At 35.2% G+C, this 22,083-nt stretch overlaps 2 pseudogenes; one reads left to right on the forward strand and one right to left on the reverse strand.

The window, feature by feature from the left end:
- The first annotated feature begins 3,191 nt into the window (after positions 1–3,191).
- Positions 3,192–4,674, forward strand: LOC125856058 (uncharacterized; annotated as a pseudogene).
- A 116-nt stretch (positions 4,675–4,790) lies between these two features.
- On the reverse strand, positions 4,791–5,981 carry LOC125857099 (uncharacterized; annotated as a pseudogene).
- Positions 5,982–22,083: the final 16,102 nt, after the last annotated feature.

Consider the following 22,083-nt stretch of genomic DNA (forward strand, 5'->3'; position numbering starts at 1 on the left):
TCATAATGTTGGATTAGGCTGATCTTTGGACCATTTTGCCCCATTTTGAAAGAGAAAGAGTTAGGGTTCTTGAGATTGAAGAAGAGAAGAAGGAGAAGAAGAAGAAGAGAAGAAAGAGGAGATCAACAAGATCATTGTGGATTTTCGTCGGGGGTGATCCCTATCAAGGTATGTGAGTTTTTGTGTGGGTTGACTCTTTCCCTCACACACACTAAGTTTATTCTATGGTTTGAGAAAAGATTGAAATTTGTGGTTGAAGTGTTGAAGTTGTTAGTTGTTGTTGATGTTGTTGGTGGTGTTGTTGAAGTTATTGTTCGTTGTGAGACATGATTGGGTTGTGTATTTAAGTTGAAACCTATTGTATGATTGAGGGAATTATGATTCTAAGAGTTATGCCCCTTTTGAAGTTGATTCACCATCAATTCTCAGCAAGTTTTGGCTGTCGATCCCGATCTACGGACGTGACCTACGAACCGTAGATCGATTGACGGTCCGTACTGGTCGACCGTCAATCGGGACAGAAGTTGGGTTTTGGGGAATCGATCTACGGGCACGACCTACGGTCCGTAACCTGACCTACGGACCGTAAGTCCGGACCGTAGGTCAACACTTAGTCATTTTTTTTTAAAATGAATTCTGGGGAAGTTTCTGACGCGATCTACGGACCTGCAGGACGGACCGTAAGTCCATCTATGGTCCGTCGATGGCGTCCGTAAGTGCCATCTGTGTCACCAAAAATCTGAAGTCTCAGCCAAGTTTCCCCCATTTCTTTTCTCACTCTCTCATGCATATTCCAAAGTATTATACCTCTGTTTTATAGTTGTTTCCGACACTCCATAGTACGTCTAAGCGTTCAAGAATCCCTCCATCACATGTGATCGAACACCTTGAATTCATAATTCCGATTCAAGGAAAGATAGTTCCAAGTCAAGTGAAGTTAGAAGTCAAGTAAAAGAGTATAGAGTTTCAAGTAGAGTAAGAGTCTCAGTTTCAAGTCAAGTCAAGAGTTTAAAGTTGAGTTCATTTCTCAAAGTTATTAGGGAACTATATATTCCCAAAGAAGTTTTAAATAAAGGTCTTTACATCTAATCAAGGTTGGTAACTGAGATTTCAAAAGAGCCTTCGGGCTAGTTTTTGAGTAATTATCTCATATCAGCAGGAAGAAATGTGTTTTAAAAACATAAGAGCTAGTACATTTTTGGGAGTAGTATCGAGCACCGAATTGGGGGAGCGTTCAAAGAACCCACAGCCCCCATAGAACCATGTTAGACACCATGGGTAGAAAAGGATCATACTTTTTAGATGAACCCTTTTCAGATTAGACTAGTGGATCCATTAGGCAGTTCAGGTCTTATACCTTTGGCCGGGTATAAGATGCTCTGGCAGCGTGAGGTCGATCGCTGTATCATCACTATAGCTCTTATGTGATGGTTGTCGGTTAGAGAAGCTCCCACAGCAGTTATTTTATTTTCATATGCAGAGATTATTGTATTTTTATATACATCAGTTCATTGTATTTCTATATACATTTCAGGCTTATTGTATTTTTGTATACACACAGAGTTTATAGCATGTTTTAAACAGTCTTTCTTTATATCGCACTTGTTTTAAATTGCCTTATATTGAAAGAAGTCAGTCAGGTTGAGTTGAGTTGAGCCACGTAAGCTATTCAGTTTCTTCCAGATTTCCTTCTAGCCTTTGTTGCTTAGTTTTCCAGCTCGCATACTCGTACATTCCATGTACTGATGTCAGTTGGCCTGCATCGTTTGATGATGCAGATTCAGGTACCCCAGATCAGCATCCTGCACGTCGTTGATCCAGCTGAGCACTCCAGAGTCAGTGGTGAGCCTCCTTACATTCCGGAGGACTCGATTATCTTGGTGTTCTTTGTTTTATTAGGATGTTGCGGGGTCTGTCCCAACATCCATCTCAGTATTTTAGAGGCTTCATAGACAGACAGTCAGTCAGTTAGTTTTGAGTCTCTCATCTATATATATATGTAAATATTCTATTTTGAGATTCGAGTTGCCTTAATGGCCATATTTTATAAGTTAAGTTGTTTTGTAATATTGCATTGCATTGAGTTATTCTGTTGAGGTTTCCACTGAGTTAAGAAAGTCAGGCCAAGGGTTCTCTTGGGGCCAGAAATGGTCTCCGGGTGCTGGTCCCGTCCAGGGTGTAGGCTCGGGGCGTGACAAGATCCCACTGAACATTTAGTGGTAATTGGGTTAATGTTATTGCATCCAGAGTATGGTACACTATAAATATATCAAATAGGACCAAACATAAAAAAGTTTTTTTATACGTAGTATATAAAATGTAAAGATATAGCACATAGACCTAACTTAACTCAAAAGCTAGCTCATGAATGAAGGATTGTCCAAATCATATAAGCAAACCATTGGTCCAATCCCCAACTAATGTGGGGCTCTTAGTCACTCTAACACACCATATATTCACCCTTAAAGGAGAGCCCAAATGGGGATGAACTTGACTATGATACCATGTAAAGATATGGTACTTTGGTCTAACTTAACCTCAAAATCTAGATCATGAGAGAAGGATTGCTCAAATTCATATAAGCTAACCATTTCGTTTCCCAACCAATGTGGGACTCTGACCCACTCTAACACCCATTTCATGATCAACCCAACTTGATTGTGGAGCGGGAGACCAAATAATGATGAACCTTGTATGGGCTTAAGTAATAATCCTCCCCTCAGTAGCTAACTTTTGGTGTTAAAGTGTCATATCTTTACATGATATCAGAGTCATGTCCATTTGGACTCTCGATACACACTCCAATTGGGCTTAGGCTTGGGTTTGGTCGTGTAGGCGGGTGTTAGAATTCCACATTGGTTGGGGAATTAACTAATAGTCTGCTTTTATGGATTTGATGTGTCATATCCTTAAATAAACAAAATTCATGAATTGATTAAACACACTTATAATCATAAGAGAGATATAATTAGTTTGAACAATATACATTATTTGTTGTTTTGATTTCAAAATGAGAATGATTTATTATAGGGCCACATATCTAGTTCATTCATTGTTCAGCAGAATCTACCGAATCACTTCGGAGATTTCCCTAATAAAGTTTTATAATATTTAACACCAACTTGTTTTAGGGTAAAACATTTGTTGTCTTCCTAAATAGACTAAAAAATAGAATAGAAAGAAATTAGGGCATGAGAAATAGAAACAAAGCAGCGGAACACAATGATCTATCAACGACTGTAAAAATGCCAGATGATATAGTGATGGAGATCATCTCCTGCTTGCCCTTGAGGTTTGTTGTTCAATGTAAACTTCTATCCAAGAATTTTAAAGTTAGGATATCTCATCCTGAATTTTCCAAAACATTGTTCCAACGCCAAAAAGTCACGACTACACAACTCGTCTATTTAGTAGATGATGGAAGATTAATCAGACAACTCCCAAAAATCTCCTTTAACCGTATCACTCAATATATGACGACGTTATGTTTTGACATAGAGATTCTGGGCTCATGTAATGGTCTAATTATCTTTGAGTTTGGGAGAATTAGGTGTTAATGTGTTTTCAATCCCTTAACTAGAGAGTGTCAATTGATTCCATATATGAATGCTCCTAGAAATGAGTTAGAAAAAATAGGCCTACTGGTTGATTACACTAATGCAGATCAATACAAATTGGTAACCATAAGGAACCTGGTTGAAAATTCCAACTTGTTGTACAAATTTCGCTTACTTTCATCAGAGCGATATGGCTTGTGGCATGAAATCCAACTTAGAACTAATAGTTTCATATCCTTACCTTACGGTAGTGCACCTGTATATTGGCATTATTTTCTGTATTTTCTAAGAAGTGACGGTAGTGTTCTAGCTCTTGATACAAATAAAGAAAAGGGTATACTCATTGACCCTACCGAGTTTATTGATCATTATGTTCTCAGATATGGAAATTTTTTGAATGGTTGGGATATGAGTGGTAGCGATATATTGCTAGGGAATGCGCAAGGTTTACTTACACTTGTATGCATTTTAAGAAAGTACATAGTCATTGTCACTTCGACAGAGCAAGAAACTGTTGGGGGTTTCCCAAACTTCAGACAACTTTGTTTTAGGTCTAGATCGCCATATTATAGGCTTTTCAGTCTGGATCGACAGCAAGCAAGTGTCATTTCTGGTACGACATCCTCCAAAAATGTATCATGATCTATACGATTATGATACCAACATCAATGTGTACAAAACTGTTGCAGTTCTGGACAGAGTTGATTATCCCATGTATTGCTTCCACCCAACATTAGCTTGTGTCCATAAGACACCCTCCAATTATGTAACGACCACTCAATAGGCGTATATTGTTGAAAAGTCGGAAGACATCAAAAGATATATCATCGAAGCTACCAGCTTGTTGAAGTTTAAGGCTTTAGTCTTTAAGTTTATGCCAGAGAAGGAGATACATGAGAAGAGTAGCTTGACCATACTTCAGAGAATGAATATAATAATAGATTTGGCGTATGCACTTCATTATCTTAACCATGAGTGTCAAACACCCATGATTCACTGTTATATAAAACCACAAAACATTTTTCTTGATAAAGATCTCACAACTCATTTGGGTGATTTTGGTTTAGTGAAACTCGTTCCTGAATATTGTAATGAATCAGAAGAATGGTCAAGATAATGAAGTGCATATGCCACATCTATTATTATATTCATTCTCACAACTATTGTCAAGCTACCCTTCTCATGTATCTCCTTCTCTGGCATTAACTGAAAGACTAAAGCCTTAAAGTTCAACTAGTTGGTACCTTCGAAAATAAATATTTTGATGTCATCCAACTTTTCATCAATATACGCCTGCTGACCAGTCGTTACATAATTGGAGAGAGTCTTTTGGACAAAAGATAATGTTGGGTGGAAGCAAGACATGCGATAATCAAGTGTGTCCAGAAGTGCAACATATTTGTACACATTGATGTTGGTATCATACTCATATAGATCATGATACTATTTTGAAGGACGTCGTAAAAAGAAAAGACACGTGTTTGCTATCGATCCAGACTGGAAAGCCTATAATATGGCCATCCGGACCTAAAACAAAGTTGTCCAAAGTATGGGAAACCCTCTAACAATTGCTTTCTCTATCATAAGTGCCAATGACTATGTGCTTTCTGAAAATGAATACAAAGGTGAGTAAACCTTGCGCCCTCCCTAGCCATATATCGCTACTACTCATTTCCCTACCAGTCAAAATTTTTCCATGGCTGAGAACATAATGATCAATTAACTCGGGAGGGTCAATGAGTATACCCTCTGCTTTCTTTGTATGAAGAGGTAGAACACTACCGTCACTTCAAAGATTATAAAGAGAATCATACCAATAAACAGATGGACTGCCGTAATGTAAGCATATGAAACTATTGGTTCTCAGTTGGATTTTACGCCACAAGCCAGATCACTCTATTGAAAGTAAGTGAAATTTTTAGAGAAAGTTACTTATGGTTACCAATTTGTATTGATCTGCATTAGGGTAATCAACCACTAGGCGTGTTTTTTCTAACTCATTTCTAGGAGCATTCAGATATGGAATCAATTGATGCTTTCCAGTTAAGGGATTGAAAATACAGTAACACTTAATTCCCTCAAACTCAAAGAGAATGAGACCATTACATGAGCCCAAAATCTCTACGCCAAAACATAATGTCATCACAGATTGAGTGATAGGGTTAAAGGAGATTTTGGGAATTATGTTATTTATCTCCCATCATGTACTAAATAGATGAGTTGTATAGATGTGACTTTTTGGCGTTGAAACAATGTTTTGGAAAATTCAGGATGAGATATCCTACCTCTGAAATTCTAGGATAGAAGTTTATAGTGAACAACAAACATAAAGGGCCAGCGGGAGATGATCTTCATTACTATATAATCCGACTTTACACTCGCTGATAGACCATTGTGTTCCTCTACTCTGTTGTCGTTTCTCATGCCCTTAATTCTTCGAGTCTATTTAAGGAAGACAACAAATGTTTCTCCCTAAAACAAGTTGGTGTTAAATATTATAAAACTTTATTAAAGAAATCTCTGAAGTGATTCGGTAGATTCAGCTGAACAATCAATGAACTAGATATGTGGACCTATAATAAATTATTCTCATTAAGAGATCAAAACAGCAAATGATATGTATTGTTCAAATTAATTATATCCCGCTTAAGATCATAAGTGTGTTTAATCAATTTGTAAATGTTGTTTATTTAAGGATATGAAGCTTCAAGTCCATATAAGAAGACTATTAGTTAATTTCCCAATCAATGTAGAACTTTAACACCCGCCTTGATGTCCAAGCCCAAGTCTAAGCCCAATTTGAGTATGTATCAAGTGTCCAAATGGACATGACTCTATTACCATGTAAAGATATGGCACTTCAACCCCAAAAGTTTGCTCCTAAGGGGAGGATTCTTACTTAAGTTCATACAAGGTTCATCATCATTTGGGCTCCCGCTCCACACTCAAGTTGGGTTGATCATGAAACTGGTGTTAGAGTGGGTTAGAGTCCCACATTGGTTGGGAAACAAAATGGTTTGTTGGAATGGATTTGAATAAACCTCCTCTAATGATCTAGATTTTGAGGTTAAGTTAGACCCAAGGACCATATCTTTACGTGGTCATCCCCATTTGTGCTCCCCTTTGAGGGTGATTATATGGTGTGTTAGAGTGAGTAAGAGCCCCACATTAGTTGGGGATTGGACCGGTGGTTTGCTTATATGATTTGCACAATCCTTCATTCATGAGCTAGCTTTTGGATTTAGTTAGGACAATGTGCTATTTCTTTACATTTTATATACTCTGTATAAAAACACTCATTTCTATTTGGTCCTATTTGATACATTTATAATGTACCATACATACATTTCATCAGCTCACTAAAACTAATAAAGGATTTAACTGCAATAGCATAATTGTTGCTATATTATATTTAGCAATAATAATAAATATTACTCGTATTTACAACCACACTTTATCTAAATGTCACTAAAGACATTAACGACTCTGGATGCAATAACATTAACCCAATGGTCGTTATTATTCATTGGGAACCTGAAGCAAGAGATCTACCAATAGGAGACCACATTGAAGAAAGGCCTAACTTGAAACTATGTACCGTACCACTATTGCCGCTAAAAGGAACATTTATTGCCACTAAATATATCTTTTGTTGTAGTAACTTGAACTACTACAAACTAGATCATCCGCGAGAGCTATTAAGGACCTGGTCTTCTTTTGTATTTTGTCGATCATCAAAACATAATTTTAGCTCAGCTCAACACAATTGCTTTAGGTTTTATTTGGAGAAAAAAAGGTCATAAATTAATCATCCGACTTATGCAGATGATGTTGTAATTCTTTTATTTTCCTCGTATACATGGTAATCCCTAAACTTTGCTATGTAGGATATACAAATATGACTGTAGTAGGCTAGATAGTAAAAGAGAAATGCTTTTTAAAAATTAACAAGGAGAAATATAAGCAGAATATTGAGAGTAATAATCCTCCGACAATTCGAGTATGGTCGTCAAATGATGTCATATCATATCATACTTTATTATAGATTAGGATCATTGATATAATCTTAAATTTCATTTTGAGATGGGAACTATGGCATGTTCCAAATTCAAATTGATCTTCCGAAAACATTGCAACAGAATAAAATTATAACATATGATGATGCTTGATTGACGAAGACATTACTGAGAAACTGGTTAACCCTAGATTTGTTGAGTTGACTTACAAGAAATTACATTCAGATGTCACGAAATTGTATCTAATAGTTAAACACTTTCATGTTACTTGTTAAGTGGAAGTCTCCTATTTCTATATGAAAAAAGAAAAGGTTCAATCAAATTTTTACTGGAAGGTTCGCCAAGCATCTTCATTTGAAATGTGCAAGAAATGAAAGAAGTTTTTTCTTCAAAATGCAGAAACCATGTCTATGGAGTACAATATTTAACAAATTAAAGTCATATTTAAATATTTAAGGGCAGAAAGACACCTCTATTACGACATTTTTTCTCCTCCTCCTCCTCTGACTGCTTCCACTTTTTGGATGGAAATACCTTGACAAAGTTATATACATAATTTCAGAAGAATAAGAAGTGTTTTTATGAAGTTTAAGATTCTTTGATAGAAGTTTATATTGAACAACAAACTTCAATGATCTCCCCAAGGAATATATCTTCATGCAATTCCATAATGTATTTCTTTTGCTCTCTTGTCGTTTGTTATGTTTAAATTTGGTTTTAACAAGGAGTCCTATTTCAATCCCCATCCCTCTCATATTAAGTACTGTATCATTTGCAATTATCGATAACCATGGAATCTATCCAGAACAATGAAAAATCAGGGATTTTTGTACTTGGAGGAACTCCTAGGATAGGACCAAAAGCCCAAATCAAATCAAACTTTTCGGCCCATATTTTATATCAAAATCTGTTAAAAAATAGCCCAAATCCGCTCCAAATTAGTCCAAATCCCCAAACCTTAATCCATTTTCTGAACCAGCAAATAACTCGCCCGTTCGTAAGTCCAACAATTTCAACAAAGGAAAGAGATCACACTTTCTGTTTTGGTTCAATATTCATCTTTCCCTACTGGAAAAAAATCAGACGCTCTCCTCTCATCCACATCTCTCTTCTTTAATTCGGTCAAAATACTTTTGAATTCTCCTACTAAGAATCACCGAGACAAATTTTTGAATTCGAACGGCAATTTTTCATTCAAATCCAGCCCAAAATTGCAATCAAAAGAACCCTAGTTTGTCACTATAAATAGCAAGTCTTGCATTCATTTTTGTAGAAGCCTTTTACCCCGCATCACACATGAAACCATTGTTTTGTTCTCGTCTGATCCTCTTAAAAACACCTACTCAATCGCTGCTTAGTATTACTACTAATAGAGGTCCAATTATATTCTGCTTGAAATCGTTTTGTAGAGAGTTTAAAGAGTAGATTCGAGTAGACATCGTTCACTACCTTGCAACAGGTGACATTCACCCTTTCTCTATTTTTCATCTTTTGACAAACTGTTATTCTGATCCACGTTAAATGTTCATTTGATATGTTTATTTGATAAAATTTTGCAGCTCATGTATTCATTTGTAAAAATATGTTTAAAAGAGATGAAAAATAGAGAAAGGGTCAAATGAATACATGAGCTATAAAATTTTATCAACACTAATCTCTTTTAAACATACTTTTACAAATGAAATCATGAGCTATAAATTTTTATCAAATAAACACATCAAATGATTATTTAACGTGGAGAAGAATAACAGTTTGTCAATGAGATGAAAAATAGAGAAAGGGTGAATGTCACCTGTTGCTGGGTAGTGAACGATGTCTACTCGAATCTCTTCAAGCTCTCTACAGAAAGGTTTCAAGCTGAATATAATAGGACCTCTATTAGCACTAATACTAAGCAGATATCGAGTAGGTGTTTTTAAGAGGATCAGACAAGAATAAAACAATTGTTTCATGTGTTATGTGGGGGCAAAAGGCATCCACAAAAATGAATGCAAGACCTGCTATTTATAGTGGCTAACTAGGGTTCTTTTGATTGCAATTGTGGGCGGGATTTGATTGAAAAATGGTCGTTCGAATTCAAAAAATTGTCTATGTAATTCTTAGTAGGACAATTCAAAACTATTTTGACCGAATTAAAGAAGAGTGATGTGGATGAGAGGAGAGCGTCTGATTTTTTTCCAGCAGGAAAAGATGAATATTGCACCAAAACAGAAGTGTGATCTCTTTCCTTTGTTGAAATTGTTGGAGTTACGAATGGGTGAGTTATTTGCTGGTTCAGAAAATGGATTAAGGTATGGGGCTTTGGGCTAATTTGGAGCGGATTTGGGCTATTTTTTAACAGATTTAGATATAAAATATGGGCCGAAAAGTTTGATTTGATTTGGGCTTTTGGTCCTATCCTAGAAGTTCCTCCAAGTACAAAAATCCCTGATTTTTCATTGTTCCGGATAGATTCCATGGTTATCGATAATTGCAAATGATACAATACTTAATATGAGAGGGATGGGGATTGAAATAGGACTCCTTGTTAAAACCAAATTTCAACATAAAAATTGACAAGAGAGCAGAAGAAATATATTATGGAATTGCATAAAGATATATTCCTTGGGGAGATCATTAAAGTTTGTCGTTCAATGTAAACTTGTATCAAAGAATCTCAAAGGTCATAAAAACATTTCTAATTCTACTAAAATTATGTATATAACTTTGTCAAGGTATTTCCCAATAGTTAAATATGAGTTTATTTTGTTAAATATTGTACTCCATAGACATGGTTTCTGCATTTTGAAGAAAAAACTTTTTCTTTCATTTTTTGCACATTTCAAGTGAAGATATTTGGTGAACCTTCCATTAATAATTTGGTTGAACCTTTTCATTTTTCAAATGGAAAGAGGAGACTTCCACTTAACAATTAACAATTAACATGAAAGTGTTTAACTATTAGATATTACTAGGTAAATTATCTGTGGTTCGCACGGGATTGAACTATTTTATTTACATTACATATGATCATTTGGTGACATTCATATTTTCGATACATACACTACATTGTCAAGAACATTTTATTTTAAGGCGAAGTGTTACTTCAAAATCTTAAAGTGCTATATTTCTTTAATGCCCGTTTTTGTCATACAAAAATTATGAGTCATAGAGAGATGTTAAGTATAAGAAAGAAGACTAAGAAAATCTCTATGGAAATAGTTGGTCAGAAGTAATGAACATTAGGTGTTAAAGAAGAGACCAAAAAGCCCCGAACAACAACACTCCCAAGTAAAGTGGAACATCACGTTCATACAAGAACATAATTAACTAAATTCAAATGGAGGACATTGGGCTCCTTTCTTATGAACCTCCATCAATCTCTTTTTTTTTTGGATGATGTATCATGTATACGTTAAAAATGACCCTAAAATTGTTAGTTTCATAAATGTTTTCCTCATTGTCTCAGAACAGTCATTAATATTGCTTAGGTTTTATATCACCGATCCCAACTTATTTGGAATTAAACTGTAGTTATTGTTATAGTTATAGTATGTAGTTACAAAGAATTAATTCAATTATCAACCAAGCAGTAGGTGACATCTGAATGGAATTCAGAACTAGATATTCTAAACAAAATTTTTGACACATTACCTATTAAAATCTCACAACATACTTTTGTGAGTACTTGAACTCATATATATCGACAAATAATAATAAAGACGACCTTACTTTCCTAACAATCAACAAGAAAAAGGCATGTTGCTTAACAGATTTTTCAAAAAGATAGTCGCTCAGGTTGTATCCAATTTTACAGTTCACAAATTTAAAGAATCCAAAAGAAAGAGTTATTACTTCATTATCAAAAAAGAAACTAAAAACTCTATCAAAAGAAATAGTTATCACCACCGCAAAATGATCTTTAATGACAATTAATAGCTTAATTATCGCTAAATATGTATTTCATAGGCAATTGGTACTCTCTATAAATTTCCCTAATTTTTAGCAACATTGAATCTACTGACAATTAATTAATGTCGGTAAAGGCTCTAACACTCTTCATTAACGTACATATTTATTGACGATAAAAAATATTTTTGCTATAGTTTATTTTGGACATTTATTAGTTTCAAGAAAACTTGATTCTTATTATGCCCAGAAAGAAGATACGAAGAAACATGGGTAATTAGTTTAACTTGCGATAACGAAATGTGTTAATTCTCTCTATACTAATATTCTAGGAAGAGTGAAATGACATACAAAATGTTTGTACCTAAGAAAAAATAATCAAAATAATATAGTAACTGTGCCAAGCAAGAGAGCAATTTGTTTGGTTCTCTTAACAAACTTCATCATTTGTTTCGTATTAGTTATCAAGATCTGGAGGTCTAGTTTGAATAATCTTTTCGATATCCCAGGTTCAATTGGTCAAAAAAGCATACACTTTGATGTTGTTTGATGTTGAGTTTCCTCTTTTTCCATGCTTTGTTTTGTGCGACTGTTATCCTTATTTACATGTCTGCATTAGAGTATCTTGGGGTTTTTCTCGCGCTGCCCCTGTTCCTTGGCCTGAAGTGGACTACGAAAGTCTGAATGTTTTTTGGCCGTTTAATTTTGATTTGTAAACTGTAATATGGAACCTGCAATTTGGGACTATAATATGCAATCTACAATCTGGAATCTGGAACCTGCAATCTGCAACTGTAATCTACAATTTGCAATCTGAAATCTGGAACTGTAATCTGCAATGTGGAACTCAAAAAATCAACAGTGTGCAATCTGCAATCTGGAATCTGGAACTTCTTGCCTCTTCTATAATTGTTGCAATCTGATTTGCTTAACATTTTAAATGTGTAGGGAAATGGAGGTGATCAAATTTTAAGGGTCGCAACAAGTCAATTTGATCTCATTGAAGTGGATGATGAAGAGTTTTTGAACTATTGTAAAAGTTTGAATACATTATGTTTGATTTTGTGAAATATATTCATTGCTAGAATATATTGAACTAATATAAGAGTACTTTTTTAACTATTGTGTACACATATTTAGAATATTGCTTTATAAGTATGTGTATATACACAAGACATGATACTATCTTTTGATGTTTATTGCAAATATATATATTTGAATTACTTATTAGCCAATTTAATGCTTGAGATTATTTATTGCAAAACAATATTGATGTTTATTAATTAGAAATTCTGGCATATAAATATTTTATAGCCAAAATAATATAACCACACTTATAAGTATAGCCAAAGGACTGTAAATTGTGGTATGCACATGGGCAAGGACTACACTTCAAAGTGTTGTCATACATTAGATAGAGAAGGCAACAATCATGGGCAATAAGTAAGGAAAGGCCACGGTTGAAAGTGTAGTTGTATGAGATAGAAATGTTGCTATATGAGGTACTGGAAAGCGTGGCCTTTTTGCCTTTTAGGCTACGCTTTTAAGCGTAGCTGATAAGGCTGCACTTGAAAAGTGTCGCATATACTCTAACGCTACGCTTCTTTTGTCCACCCCATGAAAAGCGTGGCTTAAAGTAAAAAAGTGCGGCCTTTTATTAAAGGCCACACTTTTTCATAGTTTAGGCCACACTTTTCTAGTGTGGTTGTAGACATAAAATATTGTAGTGTCACATATTTGCCGTTGTGAGCTATCAAATATAGCACAACCCACAAGCAATTTTCCCCAAAGGTATATATGAAGAAACCTATAGAAAGTGACAAAAGAGAAGATAAATTTTCAATCATCTTCACTGGAATTTTTAACAGAGTTAAAAAAAGTCACCAAAATTGCAAAAAGAAATTGCAATAGATACATGAATAACTATGACTTACAGTAAAAGATTAAGCTTCATGAAACAGGAGGAAGAAAACTTTGAGGAAAGAAACGCACTTCATAAGAAGGTTAATTAATATATTTGAATCCATCTCCCTTATAGCAAAAAAAGCCTACAAATAATAGTGGCAGAAATAAAAGTATTGTGTACTAAACAAAATGTAATGAATTCAACTATTTCAACAGTGTTATGAGTTGGTGCAAGAGTAATAATGTCGCATTGCAATTAAAATCAATTTTCTTTCTTAACATGAAGAAACATGTAGAAAGGGACAAAAGAGAAGATCAATTTTCAATGATCCTTGCTGAAATCTTTAATATAGTTAAAAAAAAAGTCACCAAAATAGCAAAAAGAAATTGTCATATTTACTTGAATCATTATGACTTATAGTAAAGATTAAGCTCCATGAAATACGAGGAAGAAAACTTTGAGGAATGAACCAAACTTCATAAAAAGCTTAATTAATGTATTCAAATTTGACTACCCTATAGTGAGAAAAAAACCTACAAACAATAGTGGCAGAAAATCCCTATATTTATAGAAAACAAAGGGTTGTTTTAACAAATGCTTATTGTGCCTTATTGAAAAGGTTACAACTCTTTGAAAAAATTACAACCCTTCGAAATGGTCAGAACCTTTCATAAAAGTCACAATTTTTTGGAAAGGTGACAATCTTTTATAAAAGTCACAACTTTTCATAAAATTCGCAACTCTTCCTCCAAGTCACAACTTTTCATGAAAGGGGAAGGCTAGTTTTTGAAATAAATAAATATAAAAAGAAAATCATGGCTTGTGGTAACGCCACGTAGGTGGGCCTAGGGTTCTCTTTTATATAAATATATGATATATGATATGATTAAACTATCTGATTTATAGGTCATTTTTAAATAACAAATTTAATTGGTGGTTAATGGGAGAAGTTCATAATTTATTTAAGTATAACTTACATAAATCCCATAGTGTAAAGAGTAAATTACATTCTATTCCTACTTTTTTTTTTTTCTAATTACAATAATCCCTTAAAATTTGTACCTTCCGGATACATAAGTAACCATCCAGATACATTAATTCACTATCCGGATACATTAATTCTAATACAAGAAATATATTTCTGTTGCGCTAAAAAGGGAATAAAATCTGAAAATGAATTAAATCCCATAAATTACGCTTATGTTTCTTCTTACTCTCAATCATACAGAGGCAAATCCTAATAGAAGGAAGATATTCAAAATTTTAAATTGCTCCCCCCATTCAATGAAAAAACCTTTCAGATTTGATTAAAAGACTTTTGTCGAAATTTTGGTTAAGCGAGCTGAGTTATGAAGGATACAAAAGTGATGAAATTATTGTTGGACAAACGATATCCTTTTGAATCTTGAAGTTCATCAAATATCCTTTCAATTTTGTTCAAGATTATCAAAAAAATTGAGATTCAAGATTCTTTCTTCTCCCAGTTCAACGAAGATCCTTTCAATTTTGATTTAAAACTATTAAAAATTTTGAGATTCACTTGGTCCATATGTAAACCTATATTAAATTAAAAGAGGTTATTATTATTTTACTACTTTCTGAGCATGCGTTTTGTGTGTGTAACCCCTATGAGTATATTAGTTTTTCTTAAAAATAAGTATTATTAAATAACACAATTTTGTTATAAAATATTATGATATGGATGCCCACTACACCAAGAAGTTACTATGACTAATTATCTCCATTACTTCCATCCATTATGAAGATAACTGTAATATCTCGCAAATTGAAAGAACTAGAAAGAGCTAGAATTATAAAGAGTGATTTTTGGAAATAATAAAATTCTGGAAAATTTGGTTAAATTAAGTTAAGTTTGAGTTTTCGGTCAACTTCAAACGACCATAACTCCTAGCTCAGAATGAGTTACGTGTGTTTCCAGATATCATAGGAAATATCTTGGAATAATATTTCCAACTCCGTGGAGTTTGCATAATTCCGAGTTTGTATGAGTGAGTTATGCCCATGGGAAGTTGGGTTGTTCAATTACGGAAAGTCCAATCCGAATTTTAGAAGGGCATTATGGTCTTTTCACCACCCAATTAATTAATTTTGTTTTTGGTAATTAATTGAGGTCTAAACTGATAGGATTCAGTTTACAAATTTTGGGAAAAGAGTTAGGGTTTTGAGAGAAGAGAAAAGAAGAGGAGAAAAGAGGAGAAGGAGCAAGGAATCGTCAAGTTCTTGAAGCTAGGCTCATGGATTTCGTCAAGGGTGATCCCTACGAGGGTGATCCCACGCGCCAAGCATGTTTATTTCAGCGAAGTTTGTTCTAGAAAGTTGAAATTTGATGAAACTTGAATGGTGTTCTTGAAATTAGCCTTCATTCTTGTGTTAGGTTGAGATTGAGAAGTTCCTTGAGGTTAAAATGTTGTTTCCTTGAGTTGTTTGAGTTAGATTCTTGTGTATACATACTGGGTATCTGAATCTAAAGGGAATTGAAGAAAAAGAACCGAGTTTAGGCAAATTGGGGTTAGAAAATGAAGAAGGAACAGGTCGGGCAGAAATTGGGTACTAGGTCTGCGTCGCGGACCTGTTCTTCAGAAGTGTAATTTTTACCTTCGCGTCGCGTCGAAGACACGGACCTCTCCGCCTCAAAAAGTATTTTCGCGTCCAAAATTTAAATACCTCTCCGCGTTGCGGACCCATCCTCAGACAGTGATTTTTTTTTTATCTTTTCTCATGTTTAGCTATCTAAAATCATTCCTAAACATCATGAGATCTTTCCTATCACAAATCATAATCTTTGAATCCATAATTCAATTCAAGGAAAGTTAATAGTCAAGTAAGAGAAGTTAAGAGTCAAGTCAAGAGTCAAGTTAAGAGAAGTTCATAAAGTTTTCCAAAAGTCTTTTACAAATGTTTTAACTTTGTTTTAAGACTTGAGTTTTGAGTTGAGTAAAGAGTAAAGTTTGAAGTGCATTTCTTCAAAAGAGTATATCGGGACTATGTATTTCCAAAGAGTAAATGTTTTCACATTTAAACAAGAAAGGAAACTGAGATTTCCAAAAGAGCCTTTGAGCTAGTTTTCAGTAAAGAGTAAGAGTAAAGTTCATTCTTCAAAGAGCATACAGGAACTAAGTATTTCCAAGAGTTAAAATGTTTTCACATTTGAGCAAGAAAGGAAACTGAGATTTCCAAGAGAGCTTTTAAGCTATGTTTTTGAGTAATTATCTCAAAACAAAGATAGAGTTTTGTTTTTACAAACATATGAGCTAAACTATATTTTGGGAGTAGTATTGAGCACTGATATTGGGACGAGCTTGAGTTCAGATAACTTACGTCTCCACAAACCATGTAGCCATCATGGGTAGTAAAGGATCATACTTTTTAGATGACTCCTTAAGATGCTTTTATCATAGACTAGTGGATCCACATAGTTAAGCGTTCTATATGACAGCAAAGTATAGGACAATTCTGGCTGCATCGGCAAGACGTTGTATCACCACTTAGGCTCATAGTGGTGGTTTTCTGTTAGAGAAACTCATACAGAAACTATATTACTTTATTATATGAGTAAATTTGAGTTTGTTATTGCATTTTCTTTAACGAACTAAGTTGTTTCCCAGTGTTTTCCAAGCTTTCTATATTTTGCATATGTTTATTGCTTTATATTGAGTTAAGTTATTCAGGAGTTGAGTAAAACCAATGTAAGTGTTCCTTTCAGATCCTTTTCAAGCTTAAGTTGTGTTTAGCATTCCAACTCTCATATTCATACATTCAATGTATTGATGCCAGTTGGCCTGAATCGTCTTATAATGCAGACGCAGGTAACCAGGATCAGTATCTTGTGCCTCGTTGATCAGGTTGAGCACTCATAGTCAGTTGGTGAGCCTTCTTGCATTCCAGAGGACTCTTTTATCATTTTCTTTCTAGTTTTCAGTTGTTAGGATGATCGGGGATCCTATCCCGACATCCATCTTTGTTTTAGCGGCTTCATAGACAGTTAGTAGTTCAATTGTCTTTACATTATCATTCCATATGTTAAGACTTGAGTTGCCTTGGCCATGTTGAATGTTGACTTTTAAACATTCTAAGTTATTTTACTAAACAATTGAGTAGTGCATTTGATCATTGTAATAATGCTTAGAGTCTTCCGCTGAGTAAGTAAGCCAGGCTAAGGGTTCGCTTGGAGCCAACAATGGTTCTCAGGTGCCAGTCATGTTCGGGATGTATGCTCGAGGCGTGACAATAACCTCCACCTTTATGACCATTATTTTTGTCACCTTTCACCTCCATGACCTCCTCCATTATATTCATGTTAATGTCATGTTTATGACTAACCTTTTTTATGCCTCTATGTTACACTATAAATAGAGGCTTAATTGTTCATATTAGGTGTACTTGAAAATTTTAAAGAATAAGAAATACTATCATATCTTGTCTCTATATTTCTATTATTTTCATCTTCTTTATTTCTCATCTTATTTTACTTTAGTTTTACAACACGTTATCAGCACGATGCTTTAACCAAGTGGATGAACCGATAATATTTCTTCATGTCAGGTAAATAAATTATTAAATTAATCTAATAAACACATCATCTGAGTTGAGTCAAGCTATTCGCTTATTTTATTAATTATTTAAACATTTCTGTCTTCGGTTTGAGAAAGCCCAAACCAGAACATCAAAACAACTATTTAAATTGTTTTCTTTTCTTGAGTATGTCTTTGCAGATTCTTTCTTGTTGAATTAATGTAGTCTTTCAAAAATGGTTATCACATTAACAAGTCATTTAAATTAGGGTTAGTAGTAATTTAAATATTCCACGGGAGATTGAAAGATTTTGGCTAATGAGACTCTAATTGTTGTGATTAGTATTTATCAACACTTTCTTATTTAGCAGTTTTGTTGATTATTGAGGTGGACTATAATACTATTACCATGTCCTGAATTTTGTGAAGTTGTATTATTTTTTATGATTTTGTTGAAATTTAATTCCATTATACATACAATTACAAAGTTGTAATATTTCAAAGGCTTGAGGCGAGCTCTAGCTAACACTTTGGATTATAATTAATGGGTTAATTGGAAAGACACGAACTTTTAATGGTACATAACCATATGTTATTAACTTACTTCTTGATTGAATTTGACGTAAAAGAAGATTGAAGGGAAATATGCCTCAATTGTTGGTTTGTTGGTGCTTCTTATATCCACAAAAGATATAAACACAGTAAGAATAAGGTTGGTGACACAGGTTATGTCACAGAATTATTCACACTATAAAGTAAGCATTTCTGATGTACGATATTAACATATATTTCTTTATCTATTTAAATCATTTTACATCAAAAAAAGTTTTTATTATTACTTCTACTTTAATTATGGTTTATCAGTACATAATATTGATTGGGTTTTTATGCCACTGGTTGAGGATAAGACATTGGGTTAGAGTTTTGATGCACCATGATGATAAGGTATTGGGTTTAAGTCCCATAAAATTGTTGTCCCTTTATATGGTTAAGACATTGGGTTTAAGTCCTAGTGCACCATAATATGATAGGTGATGATAAACACGAAATAATACACTTTTGACTAAAAGTCATGAAATTTGTCCAATTAATTTGCTTCATTCTCTTATGTGAATGTGGTAGCAGGACATAATGTGTCTGAAAATGACATGTGGTTAAATGAATGAATATGAGTGTGGTAAATTGTTAATGGTCATCATTGGGGTAATTAAAAGGAAGAACATTATGGGTTCGTAAGATGGTCCTTCAAATGTGAAGGTAATTTTTGCAATCAAAGTGGTATGGAAGGTTATTGGGCACATTGTTTGTCACGCCCCGAGCTACCCACAAGACGCGGACATGGGACCTAGGACCACAAGTGATCCCAAGCTAACCCTGCTGGCATGATCATGAGCATACTAAAGATAATAAACTGATGCGGAAGCTAATTCATAATTAAATCTGAAAAGATGGGGAATACCCATATACTATAACTGAATATATCAAATCTGAGAGTTTAATACAAAAGAAATATCAAACTCAAATACTAAGCTGAATCTAACTATGTCTGAAAATAGCCTCTAACTAACTAGAAAATGCTGGGACAGGCCCCAGCTAAGTCTAGCAAAACTAAAACTAAAAAACTAATTACTGAAAAGAAACTCATGACTATTGTCCTCGGAGAATGAGGACTCACCAACTGATTCTGCTAAACTGGAGATCGAGAATCGATCTAAGCGTGATCTGGATGCTGAGAACCTGAACCTACATCACGAGAAGATGTAGCGCACGTATGCGTCAGTACTTGAAGGGTACTGAGCATGCAAGATAGAGTAAAGCTGAAATAACATATAACTGAACAAAGCATACTGAACAATGATATAATCTGAACATGATATAGATACTGAAAATACTGAATACTGAGCTAACTGATGCAATGACCAAATTTATAACATGCTGAGACTGAATACTGACTGTACTGAAATATGGTCAATGCAATAGAGTCTGACTGAACTGTGGGAGCTACTAATAACCGACATAAAACCACATGAGCTAAATGTGGAGTCCGATGTATACGCCCCATCGAGAGGACCCAATATACCCTGCCAGAGGTATAGAGGCATGCTGGCGTGATCACTAAACTGATGTTGCCCACAGAGGGGACTTACACCTACGTGGCTCGTAGTTCTGGGACTATATGGGTACGCTGAAACCCTAGTCCAACTCGGTATTATGCTACTCCCAATGAATTAAGTGGTTAACTGGTTATGACTGAATTTCTGTAAATACTGGATAGCTCGAAACTGAACATGCAAACTGAGAATGCAACAATTAATCTGATAATGATGCATTCATAAACTGAGGCATGTAAAACTGAATACTGAAATATCTGACCTAGCATGTGTAATTCAAGAACTAAAGAAATACATAGCTAGGGTTCTCAAATTCATGTGATAAACTGAGCAATAACATGATAATCTGATTTGGAACATTTACATAACTAATTCATGATGATCTGTTGAAATTCTAGAAACCCTAGGTCTGTTCATAATCATGGAATCAAGAATCTGACTGAATTCTAGGGACCTAATGGGCGAAAGGAACCCACTAGTGAAATCCCACATACCTGGTGACTAATTTCAAGGAGAAATCTTTCGATTTCGGGGCTGGAACTGAAGGAACCTTGCTGCGTTCTTGAACTAGGGTTCTTGACCTTTTTCTCCTCTCTTGCTTCTAATTTTCTAAGTTTGATTAATGATTTGACTTAGGTAAGTTCTAGTTATGTTTCTAGGGTTAAACTAATTAAAATCTCATGATTTAGGGTCTAAACGACGTATCTTACGGGTTAAACGAAATAGTAAAAGACCAAAGGACCCCTGAATTAACTGTTGTCGGAGTGACCTAAGGATTGGACCTACGGGTCGTAGGTCAATCTACGGTCCGTAGATTGCGTCCGTAAGTCAGGCCTGCTCGACAGGCCTTCACTAAAACGAGCATAACTTTTTACTCGGAGGTCGGAATTTAGCAAACTTGGTGGAGTTGAAAGATAATTCAATTATCTATCTAACCATAGTTCATGGGACACATAATTCATTTTGTGCTAAAAGTTATGACCATCTGAAGTTGACCTATCAGAATTTTCAGCTAACTGGCTGCTAACCTTCGATCTACGGTCATACCTACGGACCGTGGATCGAATGACGGTCCGTGTTGGTCAACCGTAGTTCGTGTCAGAGGCTGGGTAAGGAGGTCTTCATCCACGAACACAGATCACGGACCGTGGTCTGATCTACGGACCGTGGGTCTGTCCGTGGGTCGAGACTTAGCCAATTTTTTTCTGAGCTGGCTGGGGAGGGGTTGCAGTGGTGAACCACGGACCACCAGGACGGGCCGTGGTCTGGCCTACGATCCGTGGATGGTGACCGTAAGTTGCACCTGCAACTTCTCAGAATCTGCATTTTTGGTCCATTTCGGATACGGGGTGTTACATTATCTCCCTCTTGGGACCATTCGTCCTCGAATGAAGACTAAACTAGCTGAAATAAAGGGAGAGGGCTGCAATCCCTACCACTAAACACTGAGAACTGAATTTCTGACTGAACTGAGTTCCAAGGACATGCAAATACGCTGAAAATGCAAATACCAACTGAAGGAACATGATTCTAAGACTGAATTTTTGCATGAATGACTGAAAGACTGAAGAGGAACTATTACCTCAAGCTGGAATGGAATCAGAAGGAAAGAGGTGAGGATACTTGGACTTCATGGCTGCTTCTGCTTCCCAAGTAGCTCCATCTACTGACTGACTCCTCCACAAAACCTTGACTGAAGCGACTTCTTTATTTCTCAACCTGCTAACCTGACGATCGAGAATCTCAACTTGTACATCCTCATAAGAAAGGCTATCTTTCACGGCCACACTCTCTAATGGCACTATGGATGCTGGATCACCCACACACTTCTTCGAAAGAGAAATGTGAAAGACTGGATGCACTGCTGCTAAATATGCTGGCAACTCTAACTCATAAGCCACTTTACCAATCCTTTTCAAGATCCGGTAAGGGCCTACATATCTGGGACTGAGCTTCCCTTTCTTGCCAAATCTCATCACCCCCTTCATAGGTGACACTTTCAGGAAAACCCAATCATCAACTTGGAACTCTAGTTCCCTTCTTCTCACATCTGCATAAGACTTCTACGATGAA

Source organism: Solanum stenotomum, chromosome 2 (assembly GCF_019186545.1).
Source record: "Solanum stenotomum isolate F172 chromosome 2, ASM1918654v1, whole genome shotgun sequence".
NCBI classification, from domain to species: domain Eukaryota; kingdom Viridiplantae; phylum Streptophyta; class Magnoliopsida; order Solanales; family Solanaceae; genus Solanum; species Solanum stenotomum.